Source organism: Megascapheus bottae, chromosome 33 (assembly GCF_031878675.1).
Source record: "Megascapheus bottae isolate mThoBot1 chromosome 33, mThoBot2.hap1, whole genome shotgun sequence".
Taxonomy (NCBI): domain Eukaryota; kingdom Metazoa; phylum Chordata; class Mammalia; order Rodentia; family Geomyidae; genus Megascapheus; species Megascapheus bottae.
Window position 1 is genome coordinate 6,985,174 of NC_143541.1, and position 25,631 is coordinate 7,010,804.

The window sequence follows — 25,631 nt, forward strand, 5'->3', positions numbered from 1 at the left end:
GCGCGGTGGGTGGGGCGCGGGCGCGGCCGTGGCGCGGCGGCGGCCCCGGAGCCCGGGGCGCAGGGCCGGGCCCCCGGGGGGCGGGGGTGGGCAGGGGCGGCCGCCGTCACGTGGGCCGGGGCAGGGCGCGGGACCCCGCGGGGCCGAGGCGCGGAGGCGCTGGGTACCCCGTGCCCGGTGCTCGGGGGAGGAGCCGAGGTGAGGAGGCCGAGCCTGGGAGTCACCCCGAGCGCGCCGCTTTTTATATAAGGCCGGCGCTAGGTACGGCGGGGCCTCCACCTCCGCGCAGCCAGGCCGAGCGCCCAGTTCCGCCCGGACCGCCCGGACCGCGGCCGAGGTGAGTGCGCGCCGGGGCCGCCTGGCCGAGGCGCGCGGGGGGAAGCGGCCACTCTTCTGGACGGGGAGCGCCCGCGTCGCCAACTTGTTTTTCCTCCTTAGGAGAAGCGAGGCTGCTCCGTGTAAGTTGTCATTGGAACGTGGGCGCGGCGCTGCCGGCGCGGGCCGCCTCTGGAGGAGCGTGCGGGGCGAGGCGGGGCGCGGGGCGCGGGACGGGGCGCGGGGCGAGGCGGGGCGCGTTGCCGGGGGCCCGGGCGGGCCGCGCCGTGGCGGGCATCAGGTGTGACCGTGGAGTGGAGGCCGAGTCGCCCGCGGCGCTGCGGGAGAGCGGAGAGCGCCCCGGCCGAGGGGACCCCGGCAGGTACGGCGACTGCTCCACGCGTGGTCCTGAGGATGCAGGGAACCTCCCGCCGGCAGCGCGTGCCCCGGGCGTCATCCCTGCGGACCGGGGCCACCTTCCGTCCCCTGACCCCCTAGGTCCCTCCCAGGGCCCAGGCTGTGCGCCCCGCGCCCCGCCGTGCGCCCCGCCGTGCTCCCCATTCCGCTCGTGCGGTAATTGACATTTAACTTGCGGACCGCTGCCTGCCGGTGGCAAGACTTGGACGGCCAGGGGACGGGCTCCGTCGAATGCAAGCCATTGGGAGAAAAACCCCGCGGACAGGGCGCTTTATTATTTTTATGAAAACCGCCTTGGTATGTGAAAGTTTGTTGCTAGCTCTTGTGAAAGCTGCCATGAAGACGGGCCATTGGGGAAGTGTAAAATCTTGGAGGATTCCAGGCCGAAGACCTTTTACATCCAAAAGAATGTCATTTTTTTTTTCTGAAAAATTCAAGCTAAACTGCCTGGCAGTTTCCTATTCTTTATTAAATGTAAGACTATTTTGTGATTTTTTTTATTACTCTATGAAATAATGAAACGTCGTATTTCCTTTGCGGGAACTAGTTTGCTTCAATTCATTTCTTTATAGATTCCAAAACTAACAAAATTACATTTTTATTAGTTTAAAATGAGATTACATTTTTAAAAATTTGTGATCTGGATTTCAATATCCGGAAGACATTTAAAATTCACCCGGGAGTAAAAGTTCGACTTCAGAATTATGAAGTGGAAATTGGATTACTACTTGTGTGACTAATTGTTTTTAACTAGCAAGTGGTATAAATCTAAACAAATATTTTCTCTCCTCTATAATTCTCTGAAAACAAGGCTGTTAACCTTGTTTTAATTAACCTTAATTGTCAAGATAGTTATGGGTGTGGAAGTTGTGTAAAAATATACAACATTTCATTTTCATATCATAAAATGGTCAATAACAGGGGACCTTCCAGAGTAAAAAAAAATACATTAAAATAGTATTTCCAAATGTCAACTGTATTTTGGCCCATATTTTCACTGCTTTTGTAAGACCCTTGTTTTCCTGGTCAGTATTTACCGCAGAGAACAGTCGTTCTCATGCGTGGGATATTTTACTGAACTTATTATCCCTTGAGCCATATCTGTCATAAGGTGTGACAAAGGTACTGGGAATTAAGATTCTACTAAGTAAACACCAGCTATAGATGATTTCTTTCACAAAATTGCTAGTCAAGAAAATTTAAGTTATTAGCCTATAAATGTAAACACATGCCCCTTTACAAAATTGTCAAGCTGCATAATGTGATTTTTTTCTTAATTTTATGTGGTAGATTTCTCCCTTATCTGTTCCTTAATTCACTCTCAAGTAACATAGGGACCCTCGACTTTGACGGCTTACGAAGGTCCTCTGAAACTGATCTAATAAGACTCCCTGAAAACCCAGGCCATCCTTCAGCTCACACCTTCCCAACTTCAAGTGTCCCGTGAATCACGCTGGTTTCAAAGCACACATCAAAAATATTCATTTTAAACTTATTTTATCTCTTCTTGGGGTGTTTTGTTTACACTGTGCAGTTTCTCACAGTAGACTGATTGCAGGGAGTTATGTGGTATATGTTTTAAATCTATTAACAAAATGTCATGTTTTACATTTTATTTGCCTTCACATAACTGGGTTCTTAGAAGAAAATCTGACTCAGATATTGGCTGTTTGTGTGGGGGGGTGGTTTTATATGAAGGTATTAAGGAAACATCTACCACTGATAATAGTATGTGCTTAAGTCGTTATGTTAAGAAACAAGTCTATGCATTGTTATTCCTCTTCAACAAGAAAGGCACATTCATAAATACCAATGTTCATAGTATTTCACTCAAAAGTGTGAGTGTTTAGATTATTTCACTGTTTCTATTCTTCTAGCTGCAGCAAGTCTTTGTAACCTCCAGTTTCCTTGTTTGTGAAGTGGGAAAAGTAATGCAGTTATTATCCTTTGCTATTTTGGGGGATGATTTTAAGGCATTATCAGAAATCCTGTATATCTTAAATGATAAGATCTTGGCCCTGAGTTGAATTGAGCTACTATTCTAAAGATCATATGTGACGCTGCCCGTTCACCTAAAGGCTGACTTAGAGGAGACTCCTGTTCTCAGGGTGATAGTGCCTGCCCTGTGTCACCAGTTCATAAAAGTGTCTCCCACTCCCTGGCAACTTTGGACCAAAATCAGTCAAATGGTTGTGTGTCTTCTATCCTGTGCGAGCATTTACTCGGATGCGTCACCATTCGCGTGTAGATACTGTATTTCCAATGTATCCAAAAGACACGGATTGTACTCTTAATTAATAAAGCAGAGATCTTGGTGCATCTGTACAGTGCACCATAAAAGATTACTTTGTGCCGTGCAGGAGTGAGTGTCTTTTACAGCCGGGCCTACGAGCCTTTGCTCCACACAGTGCAGTCCCAGAGTAGAAAACCCTGACTGTTGCAGCCCTGTTCTGTCTCACAGGCACTGACCCACAGCTGCCTTCTAGCCACTTGAAAAGTTCGTGTGCTTCTGCGCGTTCTTCATTATTACAAAGTAGTTGAACAAGGACAGTTCACCACACATTGTTGCCCGAATAACACATGAGAATTCCTCCCTAGGAGCTGGTACATTATTGGGGAAGGTTATGGAGGGAGTATTGGGAAGTTCTGGGCAAGGGGCCGGCCGGTGGCCTTTGGTTTGCCGTGAGGACTGGACTGGGGTGAGAGACTTGTGCTGCTATTGAATCGCTGGGCCAGAGCCACAGGGTGGAGCTGGCAGCCCCTGGGCTCTGAGAGAGGAGATGCCCACACAGCGGCCAAAGCAAAAGGATGGTGGAGGCAGGCTGGTGGGTGGGTGAGGGCCCGATGCTATTGTGCGTGGGTTTCCCTCTGGGGGCTGGGAGAAGGAGCACCCCCTCAGCTACCTTTGGGGGACCCTGTGCGATGAGTTTCTCCAGACATTATCACTCCATGCAGTTTACTTCAAGGAAAGCTGAGATTTTAAAACCTTCTGAACAGGATGTAATCCAGACCTTAGGACAGTTTGTGTCCGTTTGAGAATCTGTTTAGGAAACATTTTCATTCTATTTTATTTTCATTTTTTAAAATCACTTTTTAAAACTATACATTATGTCTTGGGAGCTGGGGATCACACCCAGGCCATGCACTGATCGAGCACCCCCTGTTCCGCTGAGCTATACCCCCAGGCCCCAGCTCACTGGCTTGGCTTTCCATTTTGTGAGGTGGCACTCCAGGCCCTGTATCAGGGTGCCTGTACCCCTCTATGCTGTGTGATGTGGGCAAAGGACATCATGGCCATGTTTAATTCACTTTTTATTAAGCAACCTCAGTGTTTGCACTCACCTGGCCTCCTGAGGATCAGGTGCAGTGAGACAGATGATCTGACCCGGGGGAGACTTCAGATTAGCACACACCTGGCTGCCAAGATAAGGAGGTGATAGGAGGAGGGAGAGGAGCAGGAAATTCCCCGCAGGAGGTGGACAGGGTCCTGAGCTCTGGCCCCACCGCCAGGACGGGTGTAGCCGGTTACTGGGCCCTGGAACTAAGGCTGGGTTGGTTTCTCTTGGACTGTCTGCTTGCACTCCTTCAAAGCAGCCACTGGGCCAGGCCCAGCCTGGGGCTCTCCACTCAGCCGGCCTGCCTGCAGTCAGCGAGTAAATGTACCTTTGTAGCATGGCGGGAAGTCTCACTCTGAGAGGAGAGGTCAGGGAAGCTCTGGGAAAAACTTCCTTTTTGCTTCACCTTGACCCAACCCCTGGGGTCCCCCATCTCATCCCAACCCTGTCACCGTCATCTGAAGAATTAGTAGCCCACTTCTGTGTCACTCACCATCTGAGAAAACCTGAGAGTTCAATTCCTTTCTCCTAAATACTGGAGACAAAGCCTTAAAATAAATAAATAAAGGCCTTATTCCTTTAAGGAACAAAGGCCTTGGTTTTGGTCATTAGGAAATGATGGGGAAAGGGGACATAAATTGAAAGTGACATTTGTCCCAGTTTCTTGGGGCATACATGTGCAATCTTTTCTCCCTCCCCACCACCACCACCACCACCAAAAAAAAAAAAAATCAAGACAATATGCAAATCAAACTATTTAAGACCCCCAAAGGAAAAATAAGCTATTTGGAAACAGAAGTTGCTAGTAGATGCTGTGTAAGTGTGTGGGTGTTGTCAGTTGTAGGGCTTGAACTCGTGGTTTGGATGCTATCTCTGGGCTCTTTCTGCTCAAGGCTAGCTCTCTACCACTTGGAGCCACAGCTCGACTTCCAGTTTCTGAGTGGTTAATTGTAACTAAGAGTCTCATGGGAACTTTTCAGGCCAGGCGGGCTTCACACTGTGAACCTCAGATCTCAGCTCCCTAAGTAGCTAGGATTACAAGAGATGTGAGTCACCAGTGCCAGTTGGGCAGATCGTTTATCTACTCGAGTGGCTCTTTACCAAGGCTCTTTTTATCTGCAAGGCTAGTGCTGTCCCGCTCCGTTGTGAGTGCAGATGGAAGTCAGCTTGTTTTTTCAGTCACTCCACCACACAAAAAGGCGTCTCCAAAAGCTAACACAATGCTTAATCCCTTCACAGATCCATAGGTCACAAAATTGCAGATAGGTTTTTTTTTCCCCCCCTTTTACCTGAAAATAGTTAGGGGATGCCAATGTATTTCTGTTGGAAATGCATGCGTAGGAACCACCCAGAAAGCAAGCTCTGTCATCCTGTGACTCAGCCTAGTGGTAGTATTTAACAGTGAAGTACCCGCCACCTTTGTGCCCGGTGACTAAGCTTATTTGCCATTCAGTTTTTTGCAGGAAGCTGCTGGTCTACGAACCTAATGTGGAGAATGCCAATCTTGCCTGCTAAATGTTGTCCTTTATCTGGAAGTTGATGATTACTGGTATAAACTATTTTTTGATTGCTTGGAAAAGTATACTCATATAAATTCCTTCCCTTGTTTTATATACTGGATAAGGTTTATAAAAAAGAGAGTGAACTTACGAATGATACAAATACAAGTGAAGTCAAAACTTCAAAAATGATTTGCATATGTCAATATAATTCAGAAGAGTGAAGAAAATACCCAGGCAGCCATTTGGCAGTGTACTAGTTCCAAAAGCATTTGGAACTAGTTAGAGACATCCTGATTTTATTTAAAGGCAATAGAATATTTTTAAACTTGGTGTTCAACAAGGCTCAAATTTGTTGGCTTTTTAGGTCTGGAGAAGTTCAATGTCGGAGAACCACAGACAGATCAGCTGCTAGGTGCCATTTATGTCTGTTCTGCATGTTTACTATGTGGTGTGCTGGTGTTTGTTTGTCTTGGGGTTTGTTTTGTTTTTTAAGCATTAGGAAGCAGTCTAGTATGGGGGCTCTCAGAATATAGTCCTGGCCTTGCCGACCCAGCATCCTTTGCTGGGAATGTTCTACCTCAGGCCCACTGAGTCAGAACTCAGGCTGGAGTCTAGTGATCTTGGGTTTAGGGGCTCCTGCTTTGGAGCCCCTGAGGCAGGAGGTTCCTGAGAGTTTGGGGTCCATTTGTCAAGGCACTTGGTGTGAATGATCATGGCAGGCTGTGCTCCGGCCTGGGGTTTCTGTATTTCTTCCCATCCATAGAATCCCTTGGGTCCATGCTGTAAAACCACCCAACTGGCTTGTCATTTTATTACTTAGAAAAATCCAGGGCTGTGGTCCACAGGCTCCTGGGGGGGACAGCTGTCTGGCCCGAGTAGTCCAGCGTCGGCAGTGTTTTTGTCTTCCGTGTTCCAGAGTCTGCGAGTCCCCGGTGCCTGGCAGTGGCTCAGATCTAGAGGACGGGTCTATATGAGGCAGATTTAGGAGATGCAGTTTTATAAGCCTGGAACCCAGTGTAGGAAGGTTGGAAGTAGGCGGGGTGATGACTCCCCTCTGCAATCCCTGAAAACTGGGAAGATGGAAATTGGGAGCTCAGTGGTTCAAAGCCGGCAAAAAGTTCCCCAAGTCTCATCTCGATAAATACGCTGAGTATGATGTGGTGCCAGCCCTGTGGGAGGCATAGGCAAAAGGATTGTAGTCAGAGACCAGCCCCCCAGAAAAATTATTAGAGCACTTGAGGGTATGCCTCAAGTGCAGTGTGTCTGCCTAGCAAGTACCAAGGCCCTGAGTTCAAACCTCAGTACTGCGGGGAGGAAAAACTTTTTTTTTTTTAAGGTAAATTATGTACCTTTCCTAGGGACTGTTGATAGTTGTTTCTTTGTTTTGTTTTTGTTCTTGTTTGTTTTCCTTACTTTGAAATTCTCTAATTTAGGGATTGGAGCTAGCAGTAGGGCTTGGTGGTAGAGCACTTATCTAGAATAAGTGAGTCCTCATCATCTTAAAATATATATTCATGGATTGAAGAAATCTGTTCTCCTATATCTCTGATGTCACTGAGATTGCGCCTGCATAGAAAAGATTGGGCAATGTACTGCAATACGGCAATGTTCTCTGATTCTACACCCCCACTTCTGGGACCCGTTCCAAAGGGCTGGAAGATATCGGAAAAAGCCATGTGCATGGCAACTTTCATTAAAAAAAAAAAAAAGACTGATAAGAAACCTCTATGTGAGCCAGGTATGGTAGTGTACACTGAGAGGCTGAGACTACAGGATCCCGTGAGTTTGACAGAGTCACCCTAAGTGACAAAGCAGAATCCTGTATCTAAAAGCAAAGAAATACACCTTTGGAAATCACATAAATATGCTACAGTCAGGACTGTTAAACAAATTGTTGCGTATCATTCTGTGGGATGTTACGTTACAATTGTCAGTGCTAAGTTAGAAAATGATTAGCAACTTTGAAAAACTTAGCTGAACAAAAGGAGAATAATAATGTATGTGTAGTATAGATTATAACCTTTTTTTTTTTTTGGTCATGGGACTTGAACTCTGGGCCTGGGCCTTGTCCCTTAGCAGTTCTGTTCAAGGGTATCGCCCTCCCCCTTGAGCCATAGTGCCACTTCCAACCAATTTTTTTTTAAGGCATTTGGAGGGAATGTACAAAATGGAAACAGAGTCAAGTAGCCAGACACACAAGGCTTTGTATTTTTTTCTTTTTTGGAACTTTATCTAGTGTTACATAAGTTACTTTTGTAATGAAAGCATGTATGTATAGCTTTAAGTTTGTTTGTTTTGTTTTGTTTTGTTTTTTACTAGTCATGGAAGGAAAGTATAAAGTTATAACATACCTTTCTGTTCTTTACAAGTTTTATTGCATACTTGATTTTTGTTTCACATAGTGGATTTGACAAGATTTTTGCCTGGTTATTTGGGAAAGAAAGAAAACCTTAAAAACTCCCTCTCCCCCCTCCTTGCCCCCAGCTTTCCCATGCTCAGCCACAAGTTAGTTAGATTTGGTTTTGTTCTTTCCTAGGGCCAGTGATCTGCTTGACTTTTAGGGCACATGCTGGCAGATAGAGCTTTTAAAAGTGTTTCCAGAATTATTTTTTATTTTTATTTATTTGTTTATTTTACCAGAGAGATAATTACTGATCTTTATTATACAAAAATGTCGAAGGCCATATACATTAAATGAGATGTTTGGTAGTTAATGTTATGCAGATTCAAACTGAAGAAATCCTCATTTTATGGACATACAGTATAAAAATAAACACTAAGAGTTGCAAGAAAGAACTCAACTTCTGTCTTCCAATTAAGACACAGCTTTCCACAGGGAAACCTGGTTTCAGTTCATGTTGAATTGTTCAGATGGGTAGAAAAGCTAGGCCAGGTAGAGGCAATACCTAGACTATGGTTTGAATTTTGATAGAGCCAGATTAAAACTCTGCTCCGTCTCTTAGAATCTGTCAGAATTATTTTTTTAAAGCCCTCTTCTTCTAAATTTTTTTTCTTTAAAAACATACTAATCATACTCAAGGTTTTTCCCCCTCTATAATTAAATGGCCTCATGCTAGTTATTTGATTTTCCAGCTCCTGACAGAATTTGAATCTTCAATAAAAACTTCCCCCTGACGAGAAGAACCATCAAGAGAGTTATCCACACCAAACTGTATGGGGATGGTTTGGAGGAGATTTAAGTTAGGAAATAGTTAGGGGGGCATCTCCTCAAATCTGGGTGAACTGTGTGAGAGCCGCATATAGCTGTCCACATCCATGGAGGACAGACATGGCCCTTGCATTTATTTTCTTTGCATTGTCCTAGAAATCCCAATGGGGAAATTAACAGCATTTGCCTTTGACCTAGGTTGGATTACGGGTTCCTCATTACTTTCTTTGGGATTTCTTTCATGAAACTTGTGCCAGTCTTATGTATTAGTATATTCTCTATCTGACATTTTTAAAAAAGGCTTTTAGATATTATCAAAGAGATTTCCTGTTTCTTTTCTTCTGTCTGCCTCGCTAAAGTCAGAGTTGCTGATTGTGTAGTCCTTAGTATAAGTTAATGCAAATGACAGCTCACGAAAGTGTTTCTTTAAAAAGAATAAGAAGGTGCTTCTAGTAAGATGATAATTAAAAGAATGAATCTAAATCCAATGCTTTGTATTGGGGAGAATGAGTATTCTGGGGACCAAACCCTCAGCTCCAGGCCTGTACCCATTTTAAATGACAGTTCTATAACCCAGTTCTCATCTCATTTTCTAATGTCTGTATTTGTGAATCATCTACCATTTCAATGTTGTTTGAAGTTGACAGACTAATATGTTACTGACCACTTAGGAATCAATTCTGACCATGAACGATGGATGGTGGGGAGAAAGGAAGGGGTTTAGAGGAATCTCTGTGAAATGAGGTAGAATGAATTCTTTCCTTAGTTCAGGGCCTCAGGGCAGATGTCAGCAGACGTTCAGATTTGGCAAATTTCACCAGTTTGTCTGTTGTGTTGCGTCAACTCCACGCTGAGCAAGTAGCCACAGACAGTTAGCTGCGTGGATCCTTTCCTGGGAACCAAAATCTGCCTTCCTGGGAACCAAGCTGCACAAAGGGTGAGCCTGGAGCTCCCAGATCAGGAGAAAACAGCGTCTGCCCAGTGCTGGCAAAGCTGAGAAATCGAGTACACTTTAAGTGGGAAACATCTCCTCTAGCCAGGAGCTTTTAATGCTGTTAAAAAAAAAAAAAAAAAAAGAAAAGAAAACTGGTTTTACTCTTCACCTAAAGAAAACATCATTAGAAGATGGTCTGCCCTGGATTGCATGCTCACACCCACCACGTGGTGGTGGTGTTTGAAGACGCGTGCTGTGAACTGAGTGCAGTTGTTTGGTCCTGCAGCACAAGAATGTGTGCAGCTGGCCGCCATGGGTCTTCCTACCTGCCCGCTCCCTCCCCCCCCCCCCCCCCCCCCCCCCGGCCTCCCTGTGGCCTGGCAGTACAGGGACAGGCACATGACCGGGGATCCAGTGTTCTTTCAAGACAGGCTTCCTGCAGGAGGGTGCCATCTCCAAATCCCGCTGCCCAACTCTCCGTCTTCCCTACACCCCTCCCTAAAGGGCAAACTTACATTTCAGGTCATATTTTTATGCTACTCAATCATACAAATGAAAACCAGAAGAAGTCCCCACTGTGCTATTCTAAATTGGGCAAAATGAGATAGGAGAGAAAGAAAAATGTTAATGACAGACTGGGGCTTGTGAGCCAGGCCTTGCTGTCCTGGTCAGACGAACAGGTTTTATGGTGGCCCACGGGCTGACGCCTGCTCTGCATTCCTGCTCCCAGGCTCTCAGAGGCATCGGTCGGTCGTGAATTCTGTTCAGGTCTTGGGTGGGAGAAAAGCTGAGAATGGCGCCCAGCACCAGATGTTACTCAGACTCACTCTTCATGCGTGATGTAGAAGTGGCTCCCTCTGAGTTTCTGTCATACGAGGCAAAACTCTCATACTTGAACCTGTGCGCTTGATTATAATAGGGAATAATCGCTCAGCTGTTTTCTATCAAGACCACAAGCACTGTCATCATAATTACATGAACGATTCATCTTGGCCCAAGGACGAGCTGTATTTAGGAACAACTTTCTGTTACCATACCAGAGCAATGGACTGAGGTAGAAGAGCAAAGTGGAAGAATGAGCCTCTTTCTCTGGCCTGTGACTCCACGGACCATCCCTCCCCCCAGCCTTCATCTCAATGTGGAGAGAAGGTCAGAATGTTTGCTAAGGAGCCAGGCAGGCAGCTGGTGCCTGGCCTCCATTTTCTTCCCTCTCCCATGCCTGTGCAACCACACAGCACCTGCTGGATACAGATGGACACTGCGCCTTCACAGGGAAGGCAGCAAGGGCGCACAGAGGGAGGCCGGATGGAAGGCTTCCTCTCCTTTGATTATTGAGACTTCTGTTATGTCAGGTATCACCCCTTCGTGCACTGCTGGATGCAAGAACGAAACATCTACTCCGGCAAGTTCTAGGCTCAGAACAGGAAGACCATGCTCTTGTAGGTGGGAACCTGGAACCTACAGAAGTCCAAAGGGACACACTTGAAAACTGGTTAACCCACAATGCCCAGGGCAGAGCCACAGGGCCAGGCAAGGCGGAGCATGGATTTCAAGGAGGTCGAAGTCTATGGAGGGGTGGAGAGGAGAGGGCAGGAAGAGCCTCATACCTAAGACCTCAGAAGCTCAGTCTGACAAGACTTTGAAAGATCTATGATGGGCTGGGCTGGACACCAGTGGCTCACATCTATAATCCTGGCTACTCAAGAGGTAGAGATCTAAGGATTGTGGTTCAAAGCCAGCCTGGGCAGGAAAGGCCCTAAGATTCCTTATTTCCAATAAACTACTCAGAAAAAGCTGGAAGTGGCACTGTGGCTCAAGTGGTAGAGTGCTAGCCTTGAGCACAAAATGGTTCAGGGACAGTGCTCAGGCCCTGAGTTCAAGCCCCAGGACCGGGGGGAAAAAATCTATAGAAGAAGAAAAAGAAAGAAGGGATCAAAGCTTGATTCTGTTGGTATGAAACATCCTGAGCAAGTCACTGCATGGAGGCAGATGGAAGAGGAGGCAGCTGGGGGGGAAGAGCAGGACCTGTTGGGAGTGAGGGATTTCAAGATGGTTTGGAAACTTAGCAGAGGGCCTTAGTTTTCTAGGTGCAGGCACAGCCCTTGCTGGCACATCTGTAAGATCTGATCATTATACATTATGGAAATGAACTCATCACACTGTCCTCTACAACATGCCCAACCATACATGCCAATTGAGACTAAAAAGTGAATAAAAACAAAAGTAGATATCACTTTAAAATGATATCTAGTATACTTTAAAGTGGTTAATGTCATCCTCTGTCAACTTTGTCCTCAAGTGAAAATAAAAGTTCCACCAGTGACTAAAATCTTAACTGTAATCTTAACTACTCAGGAGGTTAAGATCCTGAGGATCTAAGTTCAAAGCCAGCCTGAGCAGAAAATTCCACAAGATTTCCATCTCTAGATGGGCACCAGTGGGTGGGCATGGTGGCGCATGCCTAAAATCCTAGCTACTCAGGAGGCTGAGATCTGAGGATCGAGGTTCAAAGCCAGCACAAAAAGAGCTGAGACTCTTATCTCCAGTTAACCTCTAGAAAATGGGAAGTGGGGCTTGGCTCAAGGGTAGGTTGGTAGCCTTGAGCTAAAGAGCTCAGAGACAACACCCAGGCTGAGTTCAAGCCCCATGACCCACAAAATAAATAAATAAAAATTTAATTAAAAAAAAAGTTGAAGTGAATGAATGGCTCAAGTGGTAGAGTGCTGCCTTGAGTGAAAAAGCTCAGAAACAGTGCCCAGACCCTGAGTTCAATCCCCAGGTCTGGCACACACACACACACACACACACACACACACACACACACACCATTTCTAAAATAACCAACTAACAGCCAGGTGAAGGTGTGGCACAAGTGATAGAAAGCCAGCTGGCCAAGCAAGCATCAAGTCTTGAGTTAAAATCCCAGCATCTGAAGTAAGTAAATAAACAATACTATTTCTAGCTTGAAATAGTCAAAACAGAAAGGAAAGCAAGGGCCAGAGTAAGATCACAAAGCCTGGGCTCGTACGTCCTGGTGGTGAGGGTGATGGGGAGGTATTTGGAGGGATGGGAGTGAGGCAGAGCTGCCATTGGCGATGGAGGTTTGGCTGGATGAAGAAGGATCTGGAATGCTGAGGAGGAAGAAAGTGAGGAGAATTCCAGGTCTTTAGAAAAGCGAAACGATTTAATCAGATTATCCTGGCAGTGGTCTGTAGAGAAAGCAACCGGGAAGCGGTTGCAAAATCTGTCCAGGGCCCACAGAGCCCAGCTGGCAGCAGCAGATGGACACAGTACTTTAGGGTGGTATGTAATGGCTGCTGAGGCTTCGGTGTTAGCAGTTTCCTGGCAAGGAGAGGGGGGCACGCGTTTGCTATCATGACAGTCAGGTGTGTGATTTTTGCCTTTTATAAACGTCTCCATGGTGGACTGAGAAGAAAGCCTCTCCTCGGAGGGCTGAGGCATCCAGCGTGGATAGAGACTTGGGGGCTTGTGTCTGGGGGGCGTTTGCCGTCTCGAGGGGCCCTGTGCTGTGTGTGGACACCGACTGCAGCGGTGGGCAGGAGGCTGGCTGCCCCGTCAGGCATTTTCAGGTGGAGCCTGGTGGGGAATCAGATCAGCTTGGACTTGCTTGGAGAAAAGCACCCCGGGACGCCCACTTCCACGGATGCCTTCAGGCCTGTGCTGTCTCCCCCACGCTTACCCACTGCCCCGGGCTTCCTTCACCATGCTCCCTTGCTGTCGCAGGATGTCAATAGATAATCATGTTTTTTCATCATTTTCATCCGGATTTGTCATTACACCGATGGAAATGCGTATGCAGATTAGATTTTAAGTCATCTCCCAACAGGTCCAGGGGTCCAGCGTTTTTGTGCTTTGGTCCTCTGGGGTCTCGGGAAGCGGCTCAGGACGCCAGGCTCGGGCTGAGCAGGAGCCACACCGTCAGCCCCATACTTCCTCAGTTCTTTTTAAAGAAACTACTATTTTCCAATGACTCCTGAGCCATTCGCTTCCTCCCGATTTTAATATTTATAGAAGGTTCCTCTTTCACGTGACATTTGTCATAAGTCATGTAAATTTCTACAGAAGAGTTACGCAAAGCACACAAGTCTGACCCTCCGTCCTCCGTCTCTGTGATGTAACGGTGTGATTGAACAAGACCTGGCAGGCCTGCTCACCCGGGCTCGTCTTTGGGGTGCCATTTTGATGTAGGTGAAAGTTGAAGGGATTTGAATTATGCCACTGATTTGGTGCTGTGGTTACAGATGTCAGAAACTCGCCTTTGGACATTCCACGGCTGAACTGCACTTCATAGGGACTGAGCCATCCAGACTGTCCTAGGAGAAAGTCTAGAATGTTCTTCCCTAAACTAAGGGACAGTCGTTTTGTAAGGACCATTTGTAGGGATTCGAGTGAAGGAGAATGTAATCCATAGAGAGAAAAAAATTCATTTTGCCTCCAACCTAATAGAATACTTTACGCACAGTATCCCTGCCTCATGATATTGTTACCTCAGCATGTCCATGTTGTTAATGTTAATGGTGTGTGAACCATGGCTGTGTGTCTCGCTCAGGGCAGGCACTGGGCACTCACACAGTGGGCCTTCAGTGAACACAGTGGTGTTTGGTGATATGAGGAGATGGTGTGAGAGGAGGGAGGGCGGGAAGTGGGGAGGGGAGCGGGGAATGGACTTGAGAGACAAACTCTTACATGTAATTATCGCTGCACACCATTTTCTGCAACACACTTTTGACGTCTTCTTCTCTATACAATAAAGACAACTGGGATGCTTACAGTGAATGGTGGTGCTTGAACATTAAAAAAAAAAAAGTTTGCCAGAGCAGGGGCCTGTTGCTCCTGGCTACTCAGGAGCTAAGTGAGATCTGAGGATCATGGTTCAAAGCCAGCCCGGACAAAAATGTCTTTGGGACTCTACTCTCCAGTTAACCTCCAAAAACCTAGAAGTGGAGCTGTGGCTCAAGCGATACAGCATCAGATTTGAGGGAACTATGCTCAAAGAGTTCAAGCCCCAGGACTAGCACACAGTCCTCCCCGCTGAGCCTTTGTCTCCCTCCTCCCCCTCTGCCTGCTTTCCTCTCTCCTTCCTCCCCCTCTTTCATTGGCTGGAGTCCCTGCATTCTCCCCTTTCCCACTGTCTGTTACTGGTGCTTCCTAAATTTTGTTTCTTTCCCTTTCTTTTCCTTTCCTGACAGATCTCTTCTTTATCCTCAGTTTCTCAGTGGCTACAATGTCCTTCTCTTTGGCTCAATCTTTAATGCAAGAAATCACATATGTTTTCATCTACTAACCAAACAACCCATCCTAGGGGTGTTTTTATTCTGAATGTAATATGGACAAAATCCTCCTGTTGCTTGCTCTGAGACAAAACACAGCTTGGTGGGTATCACGTATGATTGGCATTTTTAGAACCATTAGGCCCCTGGTCTTCTGCTGTCAGAAGAGGGTGAAGGGCCTGGCAGAAGTGCAGTTGAGGTAACAACCTCCCTTTCTGCTCTCCCTCCCCCAAGCCCCCCTCCAGCCCTGGGTGATGTTACAGTGCCCTCTCCAGTGCAGTGGAGTCATGAAACCCTGGTCTGCACCGTTCGTGCCGGGGCCCCTTCTCAGGAACACTGCTAACAACTAGCAGATGTCTAGCAAATCATGGCTGTGTCCCCGCTCTCACTCTGCATCACTTGCTGGGCTGTGGCTGCTTTCTAGGGTTATTCAGCTGATAACAGATGCACAAATAGAACCCTTTCTTCCCATGCATTGTACCCTTTGGTTTGTTCTGTGGTTTAAACCTGGAGGCAGTGCCACTTAACCATCTTCCTGAAAGACCTTCGTAATGAACTCAAAAGGCAGCTAGTGATAATACTTTACACTTCCTCTGCATTAGTCTCTAGTAAAAGTGCATTCCATCCTTTAGGTCATCTTACTCTTCCGTGCAGGAATGGAATACACGATTTGAGTTCAATGAAGGGAGAGCAGTGGAGAGTCAGGTGACAGAACTAAGTTCTGAACTTGAACAGTGTGAGGCTGGCTATTTTGTCTTACAAAGAGCCTGATTTTCTACCACCACCACCACCACCACCCGCCACATTCCCCCAAATGACAATTGGATTAGATTTAAACTCTGCAAATCAGTTTTGTGTCTGGTCAACTGTGAGCATCAGTAATGTGAAAGCCCAGTGTCTGGGCCTTCTTGCAGCCCATAGCCAGGCAGGCTAGCTCACTGGGCAGCCCCAGTACCACTCCAAACCCCTATAGTTGGTAGAGCTCCCTCTCCCTCCCCCTCCCCCTCCCCTCCCCCTCTCCCTCCCACCCCCACTTTAATCTCCCCCCCCCATATATAAATGAAGCCGTTTAACTGTGTCAAGGCATAGAGATCAGTTGTGTAGTAAATGCCATAGCTTGTGCACATCTGTGTGGGCCGCATTGAGCCTGGCATCTGCTGGAATCCAGCTGCTGCTGCACAGGGTGGGCAGTAGCAGACCCCAGCATCTGTGGAGGGGCCATTCCTGGACCCCTTTTCCCACAGTATCTCCACCCCCCCCATATGCTTAAGTCCCTAACGTGCTGAACAGCATGGTCTCCACCTGAGATGGTGAACCATCCGTACCACCAGGCTGGAGGTTGCCAGGTTGTGCCACTTAGGGCGCAGTGACAAGGGGAGACGTCTTCATGCATGGTAAATACAGGCACCATATTTGAGTTTGAAAACATATTTTCAACCTGTGGTTGGTTGAACCTGAAGATACAGAACCCCCAGACATGGAAGCTGAACTAGATTTAGTTACAGGGGGAAAAATGGTCATTGGGTTTCGTTGGCATGCCTCCACCTGCTCCAGCACACCAAGGGGATTTTCTGATATGGTACCATAACCCCTAAACATTAACAAAGAAGCTGCTATTAAAGCTGGGCTGTGTGGTAGTTCAGTGGTAGAGTACTTGTCAAGAACATGGGAGGTGCCCAGAGCTTGAGGGGTGGGGTGGGGAATGGTGGGTGGGGACTGGTGAGTGTCAAAGGTCAGCTCCTAGAGCTCTATGATAAAGTCTTGGAGAAGGAGCAGAAATGCTGGTGGTGATGTGAGCTGATGCATTCAGGGCAGTGCTGGGAAGAGCAAGGGAGAGAAGACCCAGTTCCCGAGTGGGAATGGAGAGTGTGTGTGCGTGGGAAAACATTCGGGGAAGGACACAGGGAAAAAGGGAGGGGAGGGGAGGAGAAAGTGGTTATGTGAGCTCTATAGAGCAGCGGACACAATTCCTTTCTGGGGTTGGGGGAGTGAGGGATGACCGGCCAGTGGTGTGAATCAAGCTTCATTAACTGTCAGAAGGAAATGGTGGACGTGTCCAGCTGGGGTCATATTGAGTTTGAAATGCCTGAAAAGTTGGAAATACAGATTCTGAGTTCTGGAGAGAAGAGTCAGGGCTGTGGTGGCAGGAATGATGGGTAAGCAGGGAGTGGTTTATGGGCCAGGGTACTGAGGTCAAGAGTGGAAAAAGGATTTAAGTAAGAGCTTCCAGTCTCTGCACAGAAAAAATTTGAGAAAAAAGAGGTACCTGGAAGAGGGATTAAAAAGTACTTTTGCTGGGCGCCGTGGCTCACACCTGTAATCCTAGTTACTGAAGAGGCTGAGATCTGAGGATCACCGTTCAAAGCCAGCCCAGGCACTAAAGACCCTGAGACTCTTATCTCCAATTAACCACTAGAAAAATAGAAGTAGCGCTGTGACTCAAGGGGTAGGGCTGTAGCCTTGACTTGAAGAGCTTAGGGACAGTGCCCAGGCCCAGAGTTCAAGCCTCATGACCCCCCCCCCAAAGAAAAAGTAGTTTTATGAGAAGAAAAACTGTGTCTGGGTAGCTGAGAGAGTAGATAACAATGGACAACAATATTGAGGCCTTCAGGGACTGAGACAGTGGAGTGGAAGTTCATAAAAGTCCATTGCAATGTCAAGACTTTATGAAGAACAGGTAAACACTAAGTTGTACATATGTACAAGGACACAGGCTATGTTGAAAAAAATGGAGAGTGCTGAACTCAGCTTGAGGAGAACCAAATTAGGCAGGCAATGGTTTTTACTTAGAGACAGGGCTAATGTAATGTGTTAATCTCCAGAAACAAGCCACACATGCAAATGAATTTTCTGCTGAAACTTTTTCTGTTGGAAAAGGAACTCATTATTTATAGACTACACTTGGGAAATACCACTGGTACTATTTCACAATGAATATTGTATTGGTGAAATGTTCCAGATAGATATTCTTGTTGCTAAAAGGGTTACGATTTTAAAGAAACACTGTCAGAGTGAATGTGAATCCTTTTCTAGGGGCCTAGAGTGCTAAGGAGTAGAACCCAGGCGCTTAAGTATGGGAAGCAGATTCTACCACTGAATTACTTACTGTCTGAGTGTGTAACTCCACTGAGTACTATGCGTGTGAGTGTGTGTGTGTGTGTGTTGAGATAAGTCACTTCGCTTGGGCTGTGACATGTTTTAATAGATTTCTGATGGTAAAGTCCTTTGCCTTTCTCAGATTAATCCAGCCTGATGGATGGTAGCAGGTTCATTTACTGTGCTGTTCATTTCTTCCCTCAAGAGACAACATCCCAGTTAGAAAACTTCCCGATGGCTTTTGTCCCTGCCACTGAGTTTGCATTAGGACGAGAAGCCAGTCAGCAAGCAAACTCCACGGGCTCCTGTCCTCTCGTATTAGTGTAACGGTGTGGGGGCCCCTGTCTTCAGTCTCTGGGTTTTATCTGTGCATCCAGTAGCAGAATCATTTCTGTAAGTTCCAAATATTCTGGAAGGCACAGAAATAGAAAACAGGGGACTCAGTCGTCTTGGTGTGTGGGGGGGGTGTCGGGTCTGCACTCCAGGACTCCTGATAAGGCCGTTGTGTTTTGTCTGCGTGGAAAGCACTCTGCTAGGATCCCCGAGCCTACGTGAATCCCTGGCCCTGCAGGCTGCTCGCAGGGCCTTGCTCTGGAAAGCGCCCTGCCTGCGGTTCACACACCCCTGAGTCTAACCCGTGTGGCCTCATTAACCTGAGGCTCACCAACCAGCTGGCATGGAATGAAATGAAATTTTGTTTCAGCACCTATCCACTCTGCAGTGTGTAACTTTTATCAAATGTCTACCTTGGTCAGGTGCCAGTGGCTCACACCTATAATCTCAACAATTCCGGAAGCCAGGATTGGGAGAACTGTGATTTGAGACTGCTCTAGGGATTAAGTTAACTGGACCTGTCTCTCAGCCCCTCACTGGTCATGGTGGCACATGCCTGTTTCTACTTTTGTGGGAAAAGTGAGTAGGTTGGCTGGGACATAGACAAGAGGGACCTACTTCATAAAGGAATCAAGGCCTGGTTCAAGCGTTAGCGTGCCTGCCAGACTGACCGGCTCAAGGCCCTGAGTTTAGCTCTCAGTACTACCAAACCCTTTTTTATTCTGTGTGTGTGTGTGTGTGTGTGTGTGTGTGTGTGTGTGTGTGTGTGTGTGTGCATGGGCTCCTTCTGCGTGATAGTCAGGTATTATTCTATCACTGAGCTACACCCACTGTGACCAGATCTTTTGAAGTTATTAATCCCTTTAAGATGTCGGTATCATTATTAATTTGATTTATGAGATGGATGAGATTAAAAAAAAAAAAACAACCTTTGCCTCATGTCAATGACCCAACTGGAAAGTTAATGTAATACATGTTCCTTCCATGAAATAACTCTGAAAAGATTCTCCAGCCTTGCATGAGTTATCATGAGTCATTTGGGCAAATAATTGGGATAAAATCCAGCAGAGAAAATAAATTTATTTGTGCACGTACATTTTGGCAAGCCTTAACTACCCCAGGATTCTGAATGTCGCGTATAGATTGAAACTCTTGTTTCTTTTCAGTTGTTCAGCTCTGAAAGACGCCAGCTGTGAGTCACAGATAGAAAACAAGAAGGCTGCTTTTTTCTCAAATAAGAATCGCCTTTTAACGGTAGGCAAATCAAAGTTATACTACATTTATATTTAAAAGTATGTTCATGGGATTTTTACTGTACAGTTTCTCAGAGGGTTATTGTTTTTTTTTTTCCTGTCCTGACACTTTCTCTGTGTAATTTGCTAGTCAGCTGGAGTTCACAGTGTCATACTTGTCTAAGACAAAACAAAGATAGGAAAATGACCTAGCCGTGGAGAAATAACTCACAATCCTAAAAGATACGTCTCAAAGAAGTGTTTCACATTCCTTTTATTTTGATACCCAAGAACTAATGGGAAGTCCAGTCCTTTAGATTCCTATGATGCTTATAATTAACTGAAGATAAAGATGGATATGCCTTGCCTGGTCTCTGTAGGCCATGCATCCAGAACCTATGGTCAGGATGTGGCAGGTGGCTTTGCCCGTGGAAGATGAGTTCCTTTCTCGGAGGGGCGTTGCTGGGGAAGTTTGCATCCACACTGAAACTGCTGCTTCCTGACATGTAATCTCAGAGGCCAGCGATGGGGAGGGGCCTGGAGTCCACCGCGGAAAATTTAAACCTTTGACACCTGATCCTAGAGTTTAACGATGGCTCTTAGTTTCCACTGTGTCCAGGAGAGGCAGGGAGATATGTCACTCTAAGGTTTTACATAGTTTGAGGATGTTCAAGTCATAGGGCTGGAACTCAGGGCCTGAGCACTGTCCTTGAGCTTTCTCAAGGCTAGCACACTACCACTTGAGCCACAGCACCACTTTTGGCTTTTTCCTGTGTATGTGATACTGAGGAATCGAACCCAGGGCTATGTGCATGCTAGGCAAGCCCTCTACCACGAGGCCACATTCCTGGCCCTCTAAGGTTTTACCTACTTTGGGGATTATTGAAGGCCTTCCATAAAGAAAGTTACTGAGAGGCTCGTTTTCGTAAAGCCTGCAGATAGAGCAATTCTGCAGCACTGAAAGAAGGACAAACACTTGAGAGGGCCTGGAAGCAGGGCCTCCAGTGGGAAAGCAGCACCTAGAGATCTGGGGACAAGTGTGAGCCTGAAGCCAGGGCCCAGGACAGCATGGCACCACCCTGGCCTTAAAAGGACATATTCAAGGAAGATAGGCAGAAGCTGGGAAAGCTCTCAGAGCGCAGAGCCAGAACAATCTGAGCAATAACACAAATAACCAGTATGGCACTAGTGGCTCACCCTGTCCTTCTGGCTACTCAGGAGACTAAGATCTGAGAGTGGCAGTTTGAAGCCAGCCCCAGGGGGTGGGGGGAAGACTCTTACCTCCAATTAACCACCAAAAAGCCAGAAGTGGAGCAGTGACTCAAGTGGTAGAGCAATATCCTAAAGCTGAAGGTAGAGCCCAGCCCTGAATTCAAACCCATGACAGACAAAAAAAATAATAAAATAAATAAATAAAAATAAAAAAGAATGAAAGAAAGAAAGAAAAGAAAAAGAAATAATAGGGCTGGGAGTTTGACCTAGTGGTAGAGTGCTTGCCTAGCATGCATGAAGACCCGTGGTCGATTCCTTGGTACCACATACATAGAAAAAAGCCGGAAGTGGTTCTGTGGCTCAAGTGGTAGAGCTCTAACCTTGAGAAAGTCCAAGGACAGTGCTCAGGCCCTGAGCTCAAGCCCAGGACTGGCAGAAAAAAAAAAAAAAGAATAACAAACTAATTGGATTGGATTATAATTTCCCAAATAAAATATACCTAAAAGGTTCAGGCTGATGCAAATAAATGAGTAAATAAGTAAATAAGTGAAGGTGAGGAGAATAGCTCTTCCTTCACAGAAAACTTAATAAGCAGAAAAGAGATTTGTCAGAGAACCAGAGCCACAAGGGTGGGATCTGCCCATGAGTACAGAAATTAGTGGGGAGATGAAAGTGAGAGACTGAGAGGTTATGTCCCCCAAATGTGCACTCATTGCAGAAGGAAAAGAGGTCATTGTTCAGACACCTCCATGAGCCAGCCCACCAAGGTCAGCAGCATGGTAACTGGACATGCCAAGAAGGTACAGTGCACCTCTGCTGCTCCTGCCCCAGCCTGGTGGTGACCGACCAGCGCCCCACAATATTGTCAGGGTATACAGGACAAGAAAGAGTGAGGCCCCACCTCGGGCAGGGGGAGCAGGAGCCACGCAGCCAGCATCCCTGAGTGGGCTCCAGTGAAGGACATTATGGGACAGCGGGTAAAAGCCAGCTTGTCACTCTTGGTAGCTGTGAGGTGCTGTGACACTCGGCTGCCTGAGAGGTGAAGGGTCCAATCTCTGCTATCTCTGTAACTTTTTTATTTTTATTTTTTGCCAGTCCTGAGTCTTGAACTCAGGGCCTGAGCGCTGTCCTTGGGCTTTCTCAAGGCTAGAACTCTACCGCTTCAGCCACAGCACCACTTCCGGCTTTTTTTGTTGTTGTTTTGATGGGTCATAGGGTTTGAACTCTGGGCCTAGGCATTGTCCCTGAGCTCTTCAGCTCCAGGTCACTGCCCTACCCCTGGAGTCACAGCACTACGACTTCCCATTTTCTAGTGGTTAATTAGAGATAAGAGTCTCAGGGTCTTTAGTGTCTGGACTGGCTTTGAACCGCCATCCTCAGATCTCAACCTCCTAAGTAGCTAGGATTACAGGCATGAGCCACCACGCCCGGCTGACTTCTGGCATTTTCTATGCATGTAGTACTAAGGAATCAAACCCAGGTCTTGGTGCGTGCTAGGCAAGCACGCTACACTAGGCCAAACTCCCCGCCCCTCTCTAACTTTCCTATGTGCCTTGACTCATTCCAGATACAGGGGGTTTTGCTGGGCTTGTGGGGATAGCATCAGGGCCTGGTGGGCTCTTGAGACCCTGGTCCTCAAAGACAGAATTTTTTTTAAAGTCACATGATGTCTCTAAGCTGTCATCACCATCCTCCCAAGAAGTGCTTTTTGGGCATCAGTGAGGATGCACAGGGTAATTCCCTGTTAGAGCTTAGGACAGAGCCATGCAGGCACGCCCACCCTCCCCCCCCCCCCCGTCTTGCTGCTCCCCCCCACCACTGTCTCCTGAGCCCTTGCTGTTGCCTCTTGGTCCTGAAGGTTGAACCCGAGGCCTCTCACATGCTAAGCCGGTGCCGGAGCACCGAGCGACACCTGCTTCCCTTTCATTCTCTCCCCTCTCTGCCAGTCTGGCCCCAGTGCTTCATCTGCTGTGTCCCGTGCCACCCTCTTGACCCTGGGTATGGGCAGGCCCCCTGGGTCAGGTGGCACTTGGTGCTGGGGCATTTGCCTGGCATGTGGACACCCGCCTGCACTGTGGGGCCCTGTTGCCTCTCCCACCGCCTTCTAGCAAAGGCTTTTAACTGGTGACCCTTGTGTTGCAAAGGTGTAAAGCACAACCAATGCAGGTGTTTGGATGTCATTAAGACCCGCGTCCACAGGCTCATTACCCCAGACCAGCTTTCCTCAAGAATGCGTTTCGTACTCTTCCGGTATCATGGTGAGAGGAAAGAAGACAGGGTTTGGGAGGCGGAACACGTGGGGATTTCATGAGGATAAGCAGGGATAAGACTTAGAGGAAATCGATTTCAGTGTTAAATGTGCTTACAATTCGATTTTTAGAAATATTAGAAAGTGCAATTTTAGAAAAGCCAAAAGGAATTAAAGTTAGAAATACTTGCCTAGCTTGCTCAAGACTTCAGTATCAACAAAAAAAAAAAAAAAGGAAAAGAGAATGGTGTGGGGGACAAGGTCTTCCAAGGGGTGAGTATGTTCTTGCACATCTGAAAACCAGTGCCGTTAACCCAGCTATCTTGGCATAAATAAATAATACGTACTTGGAATGTGACCCTGAATTTTTTGTTTTCTGGTGACTCTCCTGCCGGCTGAGCTGGGCTGGTGCACTGCGTCTGTGCAGGTCCACACAGGGCAGAAGTGTGGGGGGGACATTGGGGGTGCAGAGTTCTCATTCTGGAAAAGAAAGAAGCACTTGAGATGGCTTATGTGACCTGTGAATGTCCCCTGGGCCCCTTCTCAGTGAATGAATACATGAAGCAGCTGGCTGAAACAGCATGTTTTATCTTCTGTATATGGTACTTGCAACAAAACAATAACAACAACAATAATAATACAAGGGTTGAGGTCTCTGGCAGCTTTAAATCTAGAGATGATTCTCTGGACATCACTTGTCAACTAGTGTGCACACAACCCTGCACCCTCACTGGGAGATGACAGGGCGTAGGGCCCTAGCCAGTGGTGGCCCTGGGTCACCTGCAGGGTTAATTTATAACTAAGAGGAATGAATCTGTAAAAGGAAGCTAAGCCATAGGAAAGCCTTAACTGATGAAAGGGAGAAGAGGACTGAGATAAGAGAGCTCTGAACTCACTTGCTCCCAGTTGTTTTATGACTGAGACAGGTGAGTTACTGGGAGGACATCGTAGTCATTATTTCTGTGTGTGCTCTCGGGGCGTCGGGCCCGCCTTCTGCTCGCAGCTCTCTGCCCTGATGTGGAATGGCAGTGCCTGCTCAGGTGGGCACACGGCGTGGTCACCCCGAAGCCTGGGAGGGACTGGCACTGATTTTACTATTGCATCTGGGCTTCAGATCCCAGAGCCTGCGGACGCCGAGTTCCTGCTAGGCCCTGAACCACACCCAGCCTTACATTAATCTCTTTTGAAATAGTTTGTGTTACTGAAGGGCTGTGAGAAAATGTTTAAGGAAGGCCACAGTCACGCGGGGAATCTTCCGTAGTGTCTCACAGCCCTGTGAGATCCACCCTGCCAGTAGGGTGTGTGTGATGCAGAATGGTAGTGGCCGCGTTTCTGGCAGCTGGCATGTAGTTTCCCTCTTCTGGCCTGGCTCTCAGGTGGTTCTGCTCCTCCTTCTGTGCCGGTAACATCAGCTGGCCTGCTAAGCCTGGTTTGAGGGGGAGTCTGCTCTGATTTTGTACTGAGGTTTAATCCAGACCCTCCTGCTTTCCAGGCAAGCGTTCTACCACTTGAGCCATATCTCAGCCCTTTTGTTTTATATTTTGTGCTTAAGAGAGGGTCTCACTCACTTTCCCCTGAGAGCCAGGTACCTGTGGCTCACACCTGTAATCCTAGCCACTCAGGAGGCTGAGATATGAGGATCACAGTTCAAAGTCAGCCTGGGCAGGAAAGTACAGCTAGCCACCAAAAATGCAGAACTAGCACTGTGGTGCAAGTTAGAGTTCCAGCCTTGAGCAGAATCAGTCCAAGCCCCGAGTTCAAGACTTAATACCAGCACACACGCGCACATGCACACACACATACACACACACACACTCACACTCACACACACGCACGCACACACACACACACTCCTCCTCTGTCTCTTCAGTCACTGAATTAGGTTTGATTTTTATTTTTTGGAATTTTTTCCTACTTATTTGTTCTTTTATTATTCCATGCCATGGATATCTTGAGGCACCTATTTTGTTTAATTGTAAACATTGTTTTCTTCAGATAAATCACCAGCAGAGGAATTTTTTTAGTGAAAGTGCTTGAGCAATTATATTACTCTTGCTTTATTAGTTTTTATGACACTGAATTGGCCTGGGGCTATATTAAGTAGCAAATGAACTAAACATATAAAACAGCAATATGTATAAATGGCTTCTGTTCATTTAAGATGAATCCTCAGTCTCTCCCCGCCCCCCCATACGAAGGGAGTAAGGGGAGGGTGGGAAATTTCACAAATTTCAGTATCAGAGAACACAGAGAATGCTGGTGGCTTGCTGCCATTCCGTTTTTTAAAGACTGCTTCCTAGCAAGGAAGCTACAGATGATTCCCTGAGGTGGTACAAATTTAAATAAAATATAAGAGATAGATTATGCTACAGGTTGCTTGAGGCTCTTAAGTCCTGTGTTGCTAGTTAAGAGGAAGGAATAATGGCTTTTTAAAATACAGTTTTCATTTTTAAAAAGTTGGACTTTATTTAGATGATTCTAAGTCTCATTTAAAAAAAAATATTTACTACTAGGCAGTGCATGTAGGCCAGTGCATTGGACGCTGAA

At 46.9% G+C, this 25,631-nt stretch overlaps 1 protein-coding gene across 3 annotated transcripts in view; it reads left to right on the forward strand.

Moving 5' to 3' along the window:
- The first annotated feature begins 250 nt into the window (after positions 1–250).
- The window catches only part of Pparg (peroxisome proliferator activated receptor gamma), a 102,051-nt gene continuing 76,670 nt past the window's right edge, over positions 251–25,631 (forward strand). Inside the window, exons 1-2 of one of the 3 annotated variants that reach the window (XM_090323999.1) lie at positions 251–337; positions 19,559–19,646. The gene's annotated coding sequence lies outside the window, so the exon portion shown is untranslated. Of the gene's footprint in view, positions 338–377; positions 459–19,558; positions 19,647–25,631 lie in introns of those variants that run through there. The other 2 variants (XM_090324000.1, XM_090324001.1) reach the window with 2 other exon arrangements.